The 17,552-nt window shown below is 43.7% G+C and overlaps 1 long non-coding RNA gene across 1 annotated transcript in view; it reads left to right on the plus strand.

Moving 5' to 3' along the window:
* Window positions 1–232: 232 nt before the first annotated feature.
* The window catches only part of LOC138742906 (uncharacterized), a 35,899-nt gene continuing 18,579 nt past the window's right edge, over window positions 233–17,552 (plus strand). The window contains exons 1-2 of the long non-coding RNA XR_011344517.1: window positions 233–286; window positions 5,075–5,298. This is a non-coding gene — a long non-coding RNA (uncharacterized lncRNA). The remainder of the gene's footprint in view (window positions 287–5,074; window positions 5,299–17,552) is intronic.

Raw genomic sequence — 17,552 nt, forward strand, 5'->3', positions numbered from 1 at the left:
CTCCTTTGGCAGGTTGTCAGTGAGACTTTCTTCATGCTTGTATTTGAACTGCTGCAAAAAAATACTGGCACTCTCAAACAAAAAATACAGACTCAGCTTGAATGACCGTTGGCTTTGCAAACAAATGTTTGGCCAAAAGCAATTTTACTGAATAGGAAATGAAGGATATTGTTGCAATGTCGCTGGTTGAATAATGCTATTGTGATGTAAACAACCAAGGAAGTGTTTTGCACACATTCTGGTCATAAACGTGTAGTTCTCTTCATCAAATGGTTACGTTTATCAGGTAGATAGATTTTTGAACAGTGGACTTACTATTTTAATAGTTTTTGAATTAAGGGCTATGGGGAAAAGGCAGGTAGGTAGAACTGTGTCCATGGCCAGATCAGTCATGACCTTACTGAATGGCTGAACAGGCTCGATTGACTGGACAACCTAATCCTTCTCCTATTTCTTCTGTCCTTTGGTACCTATAAACAGTGAGTGACCAGAATTGAAGGGATGAAATGGTTCAGGAAAATGGCTATAAAGTCATAGCTTTGGCAATATCATCTGGTCGTGGAAACTCGGAAAGAGGGATATCCTCTCAGGTTAATGACATTTTCATGTTTCTCCTGGTCATCGGTGAAGAGCCCCAACATTGGTCTTACCACATCTCACAGACGGTAAACAGTTAGTAAAATATAGGGAATTTAACAATTGCCCTCCTTAACCCTGCACTGTCGAACTCACACCATCACTAAGAACATGTGTCTGATCCTTCTTGGTTAACATTCCAAACAGAAGTGCTAACACCAGATAAAAGGACTGTTGTTTTCCATAACATGCTGGACTATAGAATGGCAGCAACTCCAGACCACTTGTAGCACCTAGAGCCATCAAGAATGACCAGACAAGTGCTTTGTGCTGGGTGTGTAAATTGAAGTGGCCTAGAAACCTTAAAACTGGTTAATGTGTGAGTACTAGGTTGAAAGGTGGTTGGTGGATGCAGAAAAGTGTGGTCACCTTAGACTCCCCTTACCACTGGACCACTGCCTGACTCCATCTAGTGGGCATGGCAGCTGGTGTTCAGCGCCCATGCTCGATGTCTCCCGCTCCTCAGAGCTGCAGTGGGACGTAAGCCATCCACCAGCGCAAGAGGGAGATGTGAAAATGTATAAAAAATGCACAATGTGAAAAAGCGGGTCCCGTGTAAGGTTGAATAATCTGTTAAACCGATATACGAGTCCCCACTGGTTGGGCTCGGCTAACCTGACTCCTGTGGGGCTTGGAGATGTCTCAAGTGAAAATGGAGATAAACGATGCTGTCATCTGAAGAGAAAAAACACGCTGGAGGAATGTAGTAATTTGAGCAGTATCTGTCAGTGTGGGGGTGGGTGGGGGGAGAGGTGGGGAAAGGGGAAGAAATTGCTGGCTTTTCAGGTCGAGACCTTGTATCAGGACTGAGAGTGGAGATGGAAGATAGATGGTGTAATGAGCAGAGGGGGAGGAGTGAGCCGGGAGCAGAGAGGTGAGAAGGGAGACAGTTATAAATATCTTAGTTTGCAGAAATGGAAGAGAAAAGTTTGGATTTCAAGTGTAGATGTTTCATTAGATGAGCTAAACTGTGAGCACAGCCACAGTGAGGCACAGCAAAGCAGAGAAATTTAGTTGAAAAAGAAAACAGAATTTCTTTATGATTATCACCTGCATTCATTTATCTTCCAGTTGTGCTGATGCTTCTTGGCCAGCTTTATAATTTGACCCTGTAACTGGCAACCTGAGCATAGTTAGTATTCCATACGATAGCTGAAAAGAAATACTGCCTGATGCATTTTGGAAATTCAGCAATAATAAAATTTCCTTTTTCTCATCTCATGAAATCGAAGCAGAAAATGTTCTGGGAGGACAAAGGATGGCCCAGATCCAAAAGGTTCTCAGCTCACACATTCCCACAGAAGCAGACTGCTCTCAAGAGTATTCCAGCAGTTTGTGTGTTCAACTGGGAATCCAGCTTCTGAGCTTTTGTTTTGATGAGGAAAATTCTGGTAACATGCATATAAATTTCTCTGAAATCTCCTGCCCCCACTTATTAAAGGTAAGCAAGAAAATCTGCAGATGCTGGGCTCTAATGTGGTACACAAAACCAACCAACATTTCATCGGAAGCTCTCAGTCCCGCCTAAAGTGGGTATCATGGCTGGTCACAAGGAACAGAGGAAACTGCCTAAGTTAAAGGAGATAGTATATGGATGGTCAGGAGCTATTCTTTTTGAGGGTTGAGAAACAGTTTGGTAAAGTGTGTGCCGATTGGGGACAATCAGGAACCATCGGTGAAGGCAAGACAGCATGGGTTATTTTCCAATGTGAAGAAGCATCCATTTTAATCCCATTTGATGAATAGTGAATGGCAGGAAGTCTAGATTAGACCCTTCACCATCCCTATTTCCAGCTCGGGTCAAAGAATGCCGTAACTATGTTACCAAGGACTCGATTGTGATTTTCTGAGATGACCTGTTCTGGCACTCAATGCAGATAAGCTGGGTACAATGAAGACAGGAGGGTGAACAATAGGTGGGTAAAATGAGGATAGGTGAGTATACTGAAGATAGGTAGAAACAATTAAGATAGGTGGGTGCATTGAAGATAGGTGGGTACAATGAAGATAGGTAGGTACAATGAAGATAAGATGGGTACAATGAAGATAAGATGGGGACAATGAAGACAGGTGGGTACAATGAAGATAGGTGGGTTCATTCAATGAAGATAACATGGGTACAATGAAGATAAGATGGATACAATGAAGATGTGGGTACAATGAAGATAAGATGGATACAATAAAGATAGGTGGGTTCAATGAAGATAAGATGGGTACAATGAAGATAAGATGGATACAATGAAGATAAGTGGGTACAATGAAGATAAGGTAGGTGCAATGAAGATAGGTAGGTAGAGTGCTTGGAAATGCAACACCTTCACTCTGAGATGGTTGGGCCATGTTTTGTTGGGTTCTAGGCTTCTGCATACACATTGAGTGAGCCCTCGGTGAAATAGGGAGTTGTCTATCTCAACATGTGAAGACAAACCCCAGCGGACTGAGCGGACGAGACCAACGAAAGATCCAACAGTCAAGAAGGCAGTCTCTGCAAGCATTGTGGAATGCAAAGAGCACGACAAGGCACAGAAGACGTCCTGGTCATCCACTGTGCCTAGTCGCATCTCTAGCCGCCTCGACTTTCATCTTGCCAGATGGGAATTGGGAAGAGAGCATGAGAGGCTGATGCTATGCAACTCTCCCTCACATTAATCTGTATCAAGAGCTAGCCTCGATACCATCATTAATAGTGTCGAGGTCTTCAGCAACGATGATGGGTGAACGAACGATATTGTGGGTAATTCCTACCCTTGAGAAATTACCTTTCCACTTCTCCTACACCCTCCCAAAGAAAAACACATACTGATTCCAGTTGAAAAGGACCACCATGAGTTACCTCGCCTCCAATCTGATGTATTTGTTTTGGCTCGAAAACCGTAAGACACATATCTTTGACTGAACATATTTCTTGCAATTAGGACCATTAGTTCTGTGCATTTTTGTTCAACTTTAATTGCTAAAACATGTTTCAAAACCATAACAACTGAAATATTTGACAGTGAGATTTGAAAGACGTGACTGGGCAGAAGGCTAATAATCCAAACCAGTGAGACCAACTGGTTCCTAGCCTTAGGTGCCCATTGCAAGGAGCCACTTGTAGGGGTGGTCCCTTTGGTGGAAGACCCCCAATATTCTTGTGAGTGGTGTGCTGGAGGCTGGAGTGCCCCGGAAGATATCTGAGAGCTCTTGATTTTGGCTGTGAAAAGAAAATGATCAAATAGCTGCAGTATTTGCACAAAGGCTGTTGGGGCCACATCCCAGAGGTAAGAATGGAGGAAGGTAGGAATTCCTGGCCTTAGGTAGGCTGAACACAGAAATGCTGAACGAACTCAGCAGGTCTCGCAGCGTCCATAGATGGTAAAGATAATTAACCGGCATTTTGGACTTGAGCACTTCTTCACGGTATGAGTAAAAAGTGGCAGGTGTTTGTGCAGGAAAGAATGGGGATAGGAGAAGTAGAGGCAACGGACAAAAGGTGTAAATTGGATATGGATGGGTCACAGGAGAGAGGAAGGGTGAGAATTGATTGAGGGAGGAGGGTTGTTTGGGGCATTGTGGGAGCAGAACTAGGGGAAATGACACAGAGGGAAAGGAGAGAGAGAGAGGGAGGAGTGGTCGAGGGAGTCACAGAGGGAAGTGTTCCTGCTGAAGGTGGAGGGGGAAGAGTAGGACAGGTCTGTCTAGTGGTGGGATCACGTAGTAGGTGGCAGAAATGGTGGAGGGTAATATGTTGGATGCCAAGGCTGGTGCAGTAGTAAGTGAAGACAAGGGGAATTCTGTCCTTGTTGCACCTGGGTGTGGATGGGGGCAGGGCAGATGATTGGTTCTCCATTTTCCCTCCATCTATCCCTGTCTCCTATCTTCTGACTCTCTCTTCCCTTTTCCCTCTCTCTCATTTCCCCTAGTTCTGCTCCCACAAAGCCCCCAAACAAACCCCCTCTCCCAGTTAATTCTCATCATTCTTCTCTCCTGTGTCTGTATTTTTAAAATTTAGACATACAGCATGGGAACAGGCCATTTCGACCCATGACTCCGTGCTGCCCAATTACACACAATTGACCTACACCCCCCGTACGTTTCGAATGGTGGGAGGACACCGAAGCTCTCGGGGAAAACCCCCACAGACTCAGCAGAACATACAGACAGCGTGGGATTCGAATCCCAGTCTTGATCGCTGACGTTGTGCCAACTGTGCCACCCATTGATCTGTACTCCTCCCCTGCCCACTTTTTCCTCCCCAGCCTTTTAATCAGATGCCTGCCTGCTTTTTACTCATACCTTGAAGAAGGGCTCAGACCCAAAACATTGGCTATACAGGTACTACCCGGCTTACGACAATAATTGGGACCAAAGGATCAAATGGACGCAAGTCAGAATTTTACCCTTGGAGTACCAAAGTCTTAAAGCAAACTTTTAAATCAAATCTCTCCTTTCATCGTAGATTTGACGATAACAAAGATTCCTGAATTTGTCGATCAACCTGGCGAATCTTTTCACGTTCTGGTCCAAACATATATTGTTAGTCAGCACGAGAGTTAAGCCCCCTGACGATATTGAATTTACTTCCTTAACTGTCGCGCATGCACTTCCTGAAGACTCATGCTTGTGTACGGGAATCAAGATGACTGCGCCCAGCCTAAGAATCCCAGGACGCCGACTAACAAGGTAAGTTCGCACATTTTGGCTCTTACATGGTCTGTATCCCTGTTATAGTTTGTCAAATACAAGATAAACCATGCAAATTTTATATTTTTTCTTATATATATTCTTAAAATTTGGGTTTATGTGTGGATGGACATCGCAAGTTGGGGATTACCTGTATATCTTTACCTCCTATGGATGCTGTAAGCCCTGCTGAATTCCTCTCGTATATCTGTGCTTTTACGACATTCACAGCATCAGCAGGCCTTCATGTTTGACTTCATTAAATAGGATGAATACCCAGCAAACTTCCCAAGGGTCACAAATGAGTTCACAAATCCCTGAATGGTAACCCAGAGGCTTCAAGGATTAGAGATTAATCTCTGGGTCTCCAGAGAGAAAACTCACGTTGAAGTAGGGTTTGTTTCTCTTTCCCTTCAGAGATTCCATTCATTAGGGCTTAAAAATAATGGAGCTGGGGCAAGGGGAAGGGTCTCTGGAAGTACAGAGGCAGTCAGTACTGATGGGTGTTAAGTTCCCAGTTGTTGTGTAGTCTTGAAACCCCTGGACTTGGATCAACTTGAATTGAATTGTTTTATTGTTATGTGCTTCAAATATATTGAGAAACTTTTCTTTTGTGTGCTATCCAGGAAAATCAATTCATATAACCCCTTGTGTAATAATGACAAAAAAATAAATAAAACAATGGTCGTGTTTACAGTAAGTCAAACTGTAGAGGATGTAGAGAAAAGTACAATTTCAGGGAATAGAGAAAAATCACAGCTACAAAATAGCAATGCGAGGGCATCACCTTTTTGCCAGTGTGAGGTCCATTTAAGTGTCTGACAACAGCAGGAAAGAAACTGTCCTTGAATCTGGAGGTGCGTGTTCTTAAGCTCATGTATAGTACCTTCTTCCTGATGGATGGCAGTAGAAGAGAGCATGACTGAGGGTGGATATTTCAGCAACTCTCCCCAGGCAGTGAGGTGGAGATAGTGTCCTGGTAAGAGAGGTTTGTTTTTACGATGGACTGAGCTGGATTTAACAGTCAGAGGCAGGAGACAAAAATACTTTGAAGACTACATTCAATGAGATATGTCAACTCTGGCCAGATCTGTAGGCTTGCATGGTAACTCAGCAGAAGTGCAATGTGGGGGGTCAACGTATTGGAGCTTCCATTTCCAGGTAATTTTCAACGTGATGTTCAAAACAAAATGTAACCTTCTTGGTGAGCACCATTTCAGTTCCATAGGAACCAAATTATTTTTGAAATTGTTTTAACAATGCAACATGATTGAATGCCCTTGTGGCCCATGAAAATCACTAAAGTGTACAAGCAAGAGTCCTTAAATGAGTCCCTGACTGAGTTTGTTGTTGAGGAGTCTGATGGTGGAGGGGTAGCAGCTGTTCCTGAACCTGGTGGTGTTGTGGCAGCTATACCTCTTTCCTGATGGCAGCAGCAAGAACAGAGCGTGTGCTAGGTGATCTTTGATGATTGGTGCTGCTCTCCAATGGCAATGTTCCCTGTAGATGTTCCCAGTAGTGGGGAGGGTTTTGCCTGTGATGTCCTGGGTTGTGTCCACTACATTTTGGAGGGCTTTATGCCCAGGGGTATTGGTGTTTCCAAACTAAACTATGATGCATCCGGTCAACAGACGTTCCACTACAGCTCTGTAGGGTTTCTGGTGTCATACCAAACTTCTGCAAATTCCTGAGAAAGTAGAGGTGCTGAAATGCTTTTTAAAGATGCCATTGGTGTGTTGGGTCTAGGAAAGATCCTCTGAGATGTGACTCCCAAGAACTTAAATTTGCTCACCCTCTCCACCTCTGATCCCCTAATGATCACTGGATCGTATACCTCTGGCTTTCCCTTCCTAAAGTCAACCATCAGCTCCTTGAGTGTAAGGCCATTGTTGGTGCACCATTCAGCCAAGTTTTCAATTTCCCTCCTGTAAGCTGACACATCCCCTTTATACAACCTACTACCATGGTATCGATGGCAAATTTGTAGTTGGTGTTATTGTCGTACTGAACTACACAGTCATAGGGGTAAAGTGAGTACAGCAGGAGGCTAAGAACACGGGCCTGTGTTGCTCTGGTACTGATGGAGATTGTTACCAATCTTCACTGATTGAGGTGAGGAAATCCATGATCCAATACACAGTGGGGTGTTAACTCCTAGGTCTTGGAGTTTGCTGATCAGTTTTGAAGGGATGATGGTGTTAAATGCTGAACTGTAGTCAATAAAGAGCATCCTGATGTATGCATCTTTGCTGTCTGGGTGTTCCATGGCTTTGTGTAGAGCCATGAGGAGGTATCCAACGTAGACCTGTTTCTACGATAGGCGAACTGGAATGGATCCATGTCACCACTCAGACAGCAGCTGATCGGCTTCATCACCAGCCTTTCAAAACATTTCATACTGTTGGTGTAAGTGCTACTGGTCGACAGTCATTAAGGGCAGGTTACTGCACTCTTCTTGGCCACCAGTATGATTGATGGCTGTTTGAAAAAGATGGATACTACACCATGCTGGAGTGAGAGATTGAAGATATTCATGGTAAGTTGATCAGCGCAGATTTTTAAAACTCAGCCAGGTACTCCATCTGGGCCGGATGGCTTCACTCTCCTGAAGGCAGCACACATATCGTCCTCAGATACAGACAGGATGGGATTGTCAGGGGAGGTTGGGATCTGGAGGGGTGGTCCTTCACTGTTACTGTCATTGAATTGGGCATAGGACGTGTGGAGTTCCCCTGGGAGAGAAGCTTTGCCATTGGCTACTTCGCTGGATTTGGGTTGGTAACAGGCCCTGCCACATCCATCGGGTATCCCTCATTGTCTCCATTTTCCTCCAGAATCTCCACTTGTCCTGGGAGGGTCGAATTATGCAGATCATCCCCACTCCTGCTCTACTGATCTGGGCCTCCGAACTTAAACGTTTGCGATCTGGGCTCTCAGCAGTTGTTGGCAAAAAAACAGTGGATTACACCACCACCTCACCACTATTTCCATGCTGTATCCCCTTATCGCTTGATTCCTCCCATATCTAAACATCATGTTGAAACTCCCCCATAATTACTTTGACATTTTCCTTCTGACATGCTTTTTTTAAAATTCCCAGCTGTAACTCATAGTCCACTTCCCGGCTGTTGTTTGGGGCTCTGTATATAACTGCTAATAAGATCCTTTTACTCTTGCCATTTCTTAACTCAATCCATAAGGATTCTACCACTTCTGACCCTAAGTCCCATCTTTCTAGTGATTTAATATCAGTGCTTTACCCTCAGGGCCACACCACCCCCTCTACCTACCTGCCTATCTTTCCTATACACTATGCTATCCTTGGACATTCAGCTCCCAATCACATCCATCATTAAACCATGTCTCAATGATGACCCAATGTCATATCTTTCAATCTGTAGCTGCATAAAAAGGTCGTCTACTTTATTCCTCATGCTCCATGCATCTCTTACCAATTTTGCTGTATTTCTATTGTACAGGAAATTATCCTGATTTTTCACCAGCCTGCCCTTTTGGTCGACTTTTTTCTATTTTCCTCTTTCTTGACTCTATTCCGGGTCTTGTCCCGCCCACGCAGTATAGAACTTTAGGAACATCTTTCCTCTTTTCCTCTTGCATTCGAAAGGACATCAACTATTTCAAATGGAAATGATGGATGTGACCTTTCACCTAGGAGACATTTACTTTTAATAGAGTCATAGAAACAAAAACAGACCCTCAAACTCAACATCTATGTTGACCAAGTTTTCTTCCTGAGCTAGACCCATTTGCCAGCATTTGGTCCATATCCCTCCATATTTTTCCATTTCATGAACCTGTTCAAATGTCTACCAAGCACTGTAATTGTACCAGCCTCTACCACCCCTCTTGTAGCTCCTTCCTGCAGGAAGAACTTGCCTCTCAAGCCCCCTCTAAATCTTTCCCCTCTCACCTTAAACCTATGCCTTCTAGTCTTAGATACACCTACCCTGGGAAAAAAAAGACTGCTACAATCTATCTTGTCCATGCCCCTAGTGGTCTTACAGACCTCAAGAAGTTCCCCTCTCAGCCTCCTTTGTTTCAAAAGAAACAATCCCAATCTTTCCTTATAATTCAAGCCCTCTATTCCACGCAACATTTTTTGTGAATCTTTTCTGCATACTCTCCATTTTGAAGGCCATAGCCACACACAGTATTTCAAGTGTGGACTCACCAACACCTCATACAACTGCTGCATGATGTCCCAGTCCTGTGGTCGAAGCCCCATCCAACAACAGCAAGTGCGCCATTTGCCTTCTTTACCATCCTGTCTAGCTGTGTCATCATCTATCAGGAAACTGTGTAATGGTGCCTGCAGTTCTCACTGATCTACAATACTCTCCAGATCCCTGCCTTCCACTGTGTATGACACACTCCAACGCAACTTTCCAAGATGTAATACTTCTCAATTGTCCGGGTTACATTCCATCTGCTATTCCTTGGTCCATTTTCCCAGCTGATCTATATCCCCTTGTAAGCCTTAGAAAACCTACTTCATTGCCCACACCACCACTGATTTTGGTGTTATCAGCCAACCTAACAGACATGCCACCTATATTCTCATCTACATCATTAATATGTGGGATAGGTGCATGAAATTTCATTACATACCTTAAAACTGTCCTAATGGTCTCCATGAGGGTCCTTTGTGCAGCAAATCCTTTATAATTCAATTCCTTTCATTTAAAAGAGGTAATAGCTGTAATAGAGGTAAAAGAGATAATGGTTTGATCAAAGAATGAACACAACTGGGAAAGACTTCCAGCAAAATATTTTTGATCACAGGCAATTTGTCAGAAGTTTATCCCAATTGTAAGAAACTTCGGTTCCCTCTCCACAGACACTGCCTGACATGTTGAGTGCTTTTCTGCCTTATTGCAGTCTTTTATTTAATTTTAATTTCCCCCCCTGGAGGATTTGCTCAGTAAGTTTGATGATTTAGTTCAGAGATTGGGGTGAAAGGACTTCAGATCAACTGAGGTTCAGCTGAGATCCGAACTAAAGGTGCTGACTACCTTAAAAAATTGCCTTCTCATTGAGTTTCACTTGCTTGTAATGCCACATCTCGGGGCAACCTTTCGATGAACGGGTTAACACAAGAACACAGCAATTAGAAGCTCGTTTTGGCCATCTGACCCTTCAGCATGGTTAACGTCAGGATTAGCCCAGGACTATTACAGTACCAGTGACCTGGGTTAGAGCCCAGAGCTGACTGTAAGAAGTTTGTACATTGACCCCTTCACCTGCATGAGTTTTCCACGGGTGCTCCACTTTTCTCCCACACCCCAAAACGTACAGGGTTGGTAGGTTAATTGTGTGCAATTGGGGAACCTGGGTTTCATGGGCTGGAAGGGCCAAAAAGGTGTGACGCTGTGTGACCTGCTGAGTTTCTCCAAAATTCTTGTATATTGTCGGCATTACTATAGTGTCATGTTTATCCTTGCAGTAGGGTAACTGAATATTTATTATCTATCCATCTTTTGTATTAATTATCCCTTTTTAATTAATTTAATGCATGCAATTGAAGTGGAGTTTTTTCTTTACGAAATACCTGTTCAACAGCAGCAAGGAAGTCTGGGGCATGTGTACATTGTAAATCTGTATGACAATAAACTCATAATCATTATCATTAACACCACTCATCAAGCCATGGCTGACCCACCTCAGTACTTTCCAGCACTTGATTCTCTTAATGCCTAGAAATCTGTCCCTGAATCAACACAATGACTGAGTCTTCACAGCCTTCCAGGGTAGAGAATTTCAAATGATGGCCATCCTCTTCATGAAGAAATGTCTTCCCATCTCAGACAGAAATGATCACCCCTTTATTTTCAAACCGTGTCATCTGTTCTTGAGGCCCTCCATCAGGAGTCCCTATATTAAGCCTAAAGTTTGAACGTTTTGATGAAATCTGAAGAAGGACATTCTTGCTACTGAGCCAGTGCAGAGATAGATTCCTGGGATGGCAGGACTGACGTAAAAATAGACTGGGGATTAGAAGAATGAGCGGAGATCCTACATAATTTTTTTTGGGGGATGAGACAGGTTAGATGCAGGAAAAATATTCCCGGTGATGGAGAAGTCCAGAACAGGAAGTCACAGTCTCAGGATGCGGGATAAGCCATTTAGGACTGAGACGTTGAAACTTCTTCACTCGGAGAGTTGTGAACTTGTGGAATGCCCTACCAGAGAAAGTTGTTGGGATAGGCTCATTAGATATACTCAGAAGGATGTGGTCCTTATGGATAAAGGGATTAAGGGGTTTGGAGAGGAAGGAGAAATAAGGGCCTGAGGTGATATGATCAGCCATGATTGTATTGAATGGTGGAGCAGGCTCAAATCCCTGAATGGCCTTATCCTGCTCCTATTTTCCATAATTCTATGATTCTTCCAACCTTCAGATCGTATAATTTCAAGCTACTTAATCACTCTTCATCAGCAAACCATTATCTCCGGAACTATCATCCCTCTAGTTGAGCTCAGGGAGCTTTGCGCATCCTTGAGGACCTCATGGTTCACAGTAGTTTACAGTGCCTCCTCGCACTGTATCATCTCCAGATGATAACCTCTTTCTTTCAGGTCACCACAGAGTTCCTTTCTGTTTTTTTTCCTATTCCAAGGGAAACACCAGTCAGTCAGTCCTCTCCTTTGACCAGGCAATCTTCCAAAGCTTGCCAGCTTGTCCCTCTGGAACTGGTCTTTGTCTCTCTCTCCTCTCATACTCCCTCCCACTCTGAGAGCAAAGCTGTTCTGCCCCTGCCTGCAAAGATTACATGCTCTTCGAGACAGCAAACTGGTTTTCAGACATAGCTACTGCTGTAGGTTGTTACATTGTTGCCTCTATATGAATAGCATATAACACTCCATCCATCATGAGTCTCTTGCAAAAGCTCCTGCAAAAATGCTGTGTTTTAAAGTGTTTGTGTGTGACCTGCTCTAACAAACCTTTCCCAATTTATCTCCCAAACACCTCGATATACTCTGTCACAATAGCACCAAAGGTGTTACACCAAGTTTTCATCTAATTGTACACTTCTTCTGAATTTTGGAGGCAGAAGACGAGACGGTGTTTGGCGTAGCACAACCAATTGGGAAAAAAGTTCCATGAACGATTCTCAAAATCAAACGCTTCCATTCCCTTGCAAGATAGCTCTGGGTGCATTTATTTTTAAATGCAAGATGTGGATTCGGGCAAAGGCAAGGTGAAATAATCAGGGATAGAGGGAATGTGTAAGCAGGCCAGGCTCGTATCCACTGCAGTTGAGAAAAGCGAGAGCTGAGGTCTGAAACCCAACACATCCTGAGAGTGAATGTGAAGAGAAGCTTCTCTCTTGCCAGAGAATTCCAGACAGAGACAAGGTCATTTTTTCTTCCTCTCAAAGGACAGAGGAAGTAGAGCCCTTGGAGATTTTTATGGTAGAGGTGGGCAAATTCTTGATTATGTGGGGGGCTGTAATGATAAAGGGTTTATTGTCAAATACATTGTACATCAGCAACAAAATTGTTACTCGTTGCACCAAACTGGGACTTTTGCTAAAATACTCCAACAGTGTACATTAAATTACTGTAGTGTGGAAACTGGTGTTAAATATAAAGGATAAGTAGGTGATCAATATTCACAGTCACAGTTAGCGCAAGAAAAAAATTGAGGTGTTTCTATAGATAGAAATGTTGTGAAGCGTCGGAGTAGTTTCTAGTTGAGGTTCAAGGGGAGGGGAGGTTCAAGAGCCTAATTGCTGTTGGATAAAAACTGTTCTTGAACCTGCAGGTTCTGGTGTTCAGGTTTCTGTACCTTCTGCCCAAAGGCAGCAGTAAGAAGAGGTTGTGAGCAGGATTCTCAGGAGTGGAGAGATGAAGTTTAATCAAATGATCATTCAGGCCAGAGAGCTGAGTGCCACCCCTTTCTGAATAGTATATTCCAATGAACAACAGTGAGGGATCTAAATTCATATGGCCCACTTGAAGCTGGTATATACCATGAGATACTTAACAACAGTGCTTTCAAATAGTATATATCAAGGCACCATTGGACAAGCTACCAAAACAAATCAGTCAGGGAGACTATTATCTGATTGGAAGAGGGAGGGGCAGAGAAAGCCTGGGTTTTGGTCTGGATGTCAGAAGGTAGGATGACCAGTGATGGAGGGGAAGGAAACCTGAATGGGTAGTGCAGAGAAACTCATTCAGTCAGGACCCCAGCACCTGGAGAAGAAGAATTCAGATTTTGCTCTCATGTGGGAAGCTGTTCACTTGGGCGATGCACATAATGCAGCAGGAATTCAGCCAATCAGGCAACAGCAATGGAAGGCATTCCACAGTGGATGTTTCAGGACTAAACCTTCAGCGGAAACTGCAAGAAACAGGCAGAAGCCTGAAAGAAAAGGCGGAGAAGAGGGAGCACGGGTAGGAGGGGGAAACGTAAGAGGCCTGGAGGTGAAAGGAGGAAGTGGCTGAGGAAGCACTCTGAGGAGGGAGGAGGGCAAGGGGAGGGAGGAGGGCAAGGGGAGGGGGGTCTGAAAGATGTTGAGGGTGACAGGCAGGTAAGGGAGGGGAAGGAGAAAGAAAGGGAAAGGAGGAATGGGGTCAGAGATATTTGGGAGTTTACCAGAAACTGCAGACGTTGATGTTGATGCTGTCCAGCTGGAGACAGCTGAGAAAGAATAAAAGAAGTTGTTCTTCCACGATGCACAATAATATTTCCAACATAATTTCTATTTACCAGACTGCAAGTATTTTAAAATTCAGAGATACAGCAGGGTAATGGGCTGTTCCGGCCCATGAGCCTGTGCTGCTCCAATTCACCCACGTGATCAATTAACCCACATCCCAGTGCCCCTTTGGAATGTGGGTGGCACACAGAGGAAACCCACATGGACACAGGAAGAGCGTACAAACTCCTTACAGACAGCAGGGGGTTCAAATCCTGATTGGAGGTGCTGAAATAACATGGCGCTAAATGCTACACTAACCATGCAACCCAGTTCTGGCCACGTCCCGAATATTTCATTTCTTTTCTGAGCTGTCTCTACTATTTCTTTACCTTTGAAACTTGTTTAATGCAACTTCAGATCAATAAGAATCTGCAAAGTGTGATGTCAATGCTAAAATAAGAGGGAGTTGCATAGCTTTTGAGCAATGACTAAGATCAGAAATGGTTAAAAAGATCTTTATATATTTGGCAAATGTTAAAGATCGCTTCAATTAAACATAAAGTTATCAGCGTGAGGTGAGCGATGTCCATCTCCCTGAGGTCACTTGCCCCAAGGCCTGACACAGTGCATACAGTGCACACTCAGTTCAGAAAATCTCCTGCACTGTTTACTTTTGCCTTGGTTTAACCAGAACTCTGGCCATGGAATTCGAGATCTTGCAGCACTGAGGAAGCCGTTGGAAGCAGTGTTCTGCTGAAACTTTTTAATGTAATCTTTGCAGAGACCAGGACTGCTTTTGGTGGAGTTAATTCTGTGGCATCACTGCATGACACAAACCCCATTTTGCAAGGTTCACAGTCACCTCAAAGATTTGAAATCAAATGCGATACATCATTGAGTCTGATTCAGTTCGGTCTCATGTGGAAGGGGAAAATAACTGGTTTTAAATGTTTCTGTGAGAAATGAAGATTATCCCAGTTCACTTTAAATGGATTTGGTATTTTTTAACAATTGTGCTCTGGCCATGTGATGGATTGAGTCGGAGATGGAGAAAAGCAGAATCATATGTACAATCCCATACTTACGTCAAGTCTCTGCTGACACAGGGAAAAAAAAACATTAACATTAGGATTTTTTTAGCTCTGATTTAAAGGAACTGACCCAGATACATATTCAACCACAGGAACAGCCTGTGGGTTAACACAATAGGCTCTGAACTGATGAAACAGAGGTGAAGGAACATCAAGCAGTTTCTCCATCACTGTTAGAGCACTTAGAACATTACAGCACAGTACAGACACAGGCCCTTCAGCCCACAATGTCATGCCAACCTATATAAACTTCACCACAATCTAACCTTCCCAGCCACACACCCATTATTTTTCTTCCATCCATGTACTTATATAAAGAGCCCCTTTTGTAACTTATATATATATCTTATATAAAGAGCCTCTTTTGTAACCAGTCCACCCTCAGCAATGCATTCCAGGCACCCACCACTCTCCACGTTAAAAAAAATCACCTCTGACATCTCCCCTAAACTTTCCTCCATTCATCTGAAATGGGTGTCGTCTGGTTTCGGTTATGTTCACCTTCCAAAAAATGTCCTGCCTCTCCTGATCTTATCCACTTCTATGAAGTCACATCCTCCATCACCCTGAAGGGAAAAGGACTCACTTGCTCAAACTTACTTCATGTTCTCCAATTCAGGTTCCCGTTAAATCTCTCCCCCATCACCTATGTCCTCTGGTTATCAATTCTCCTACTCTGTGCAAAAGACTCTACATTCATGTAAAAACACAATGCAAGGAAACTCAGCAGGTCAAACAGTGCACTTTATAGAGCAAAGATAAAAACACATAAGCAATGTTTCGGACTTGGGCTTTTAATCAAGGTATGAGAAAATGTAGGCAGGTACCTGAATAAACTGGTGGTGGGTGGGGAAGGGCAGGGGGAGGAGCACAGGCCCACAGACAAGAGGTAAATAGGTGGATAAGGGAGGGCACACCAGAAAACAGGAGGAAGGCATAGCTCTGTGAATGGAGAGGAAAGGGGGTGGTGAGCTGAAGGAAGGGAGGCAGAGGGATGGGGAAGAGGGGGAGAATGGGAGAATGGGATGTGGTCTAGCAGAAACCAGAGAAGTTAATGTTAATGCCATCTGGTTGGAAAGTGCCCAGATGAAATGTTGTTTACTGCCTTACCAAGACCACCTGTAGATTGTAGGAGCGACATCTAATATTCCATGTGGGCACTCTCTATGTTCACCCATTCTATTTCTCTCATGATCTTGTACACCTCTATTTGATCACCTCGCATCCTCCTGTGCTCTAAGGAATTAAGTCCTAGCCTGCTCCACTTCTCCCTACAGCTCAGGCTTTCATCCACATGATTGTTTTCTGGACCCTCTCCAGCTTGACAACATCTTTTCTGTAGTCAGAGAAAAATTTGCAAGTCTGGCAAGAAAGACTAGGGAGTGGAACTGGACAGATGCTCTGGGTAGTGAGCCAGCATGGACAGAATGGGCTGACTGGCCTCCTTCCAGGCTGTAACTATTCTGTGTGCAGCTCAAGGTGCAGGCAGACCAATGATCATCTTTCACTGAGCTGATTACCTTCCAGCAGCAGTTGATTATTTGTCAGTATGCCTCCCTGGCAACAAGCTATGGAGCACAAGGGTCCTAATGTTATGCATTGGGTCAGAAAGAACCTGGACAAAAGCCACTGCATGGGAGCTTGTTCGAGAGTTTTGATGAGGATGCTTTCTACCAAAAGGCTTTGACAGCCTGTTTGGGGAACCATCGCGCAAGATCCTCCATCACCTTCCATGGGATCTGCAGGATGTTCTGAGTTGACAACTGCCTGGTTGACTGGTGGTCAAAGGCGACTTTCTACCAGAGCTTTCCAGCAAGAGACAGTTGGTGTGACACAGTCTAACTCAGTGGTTTTCAAACTTTTTCTTTTCACTCACATTCTACCTTAAGTCATCCCTGTGTCATAGCTGCTCCGTGATTAGTAAAGGATTGCATATTGTAGTATGTGAGTGAGAAGGGAAGGTTGAGAACCACTGCTCTAGACCCAATTGTTAGTGAAATATTTGGCTTGAGAAAAATTGTCATTGGCCCATTTCCTTTGGAGTTATGAAACCGTGCACATAACGAGTCAATTAGGTACAATTAAACTAGTGGGTTTCAAACTTTTTCTTTCCACCCACTGTGATAGAACTGATCTATCACCAATCTATATAGTGTATATAGTTACTGTATCTAGACTGTGCTTACAGCGATTGGCTGAGAGCTAAGCCACGCCTATTGTCTGGGCCTTAAAGGGTTGTGTCCCTAGTAAGGTCGGATCATTCCGGATTGGTCAGCCACCTGTGAAGAGCTCCGGTCTTTTGCTAATAAAAGCCTTGGTTTGGATCAACAAGTCTTTGATTCTTTCGATGAGCTCTACACCCACATATCACTTTAAGTACTGGTAATCCCTTATTAATTTTTAATTTTGCTCTGGTCTCTTTTAATTAGGAAATAAAGGTATTGAAGATTTTACGTCCTCCAGAGAAAAAAAAATGATAAAAAATTGATGGCTG

Source organism: Narcine bancroftii, chromosome 9 (assembly GCF_036971445.1).
Source record: "Narcine bancroftii isolate sNarBan1 chromosome 9, sNarBan1.hap1, whole genome shotgun sequence".
Classification (NCBI taxonomy): Eukaryota; Metazoa; Chordata; class Chondrichthyes; order Torpediniformes; family Narcinidae; genus Narcine; species Narcine bancroftii.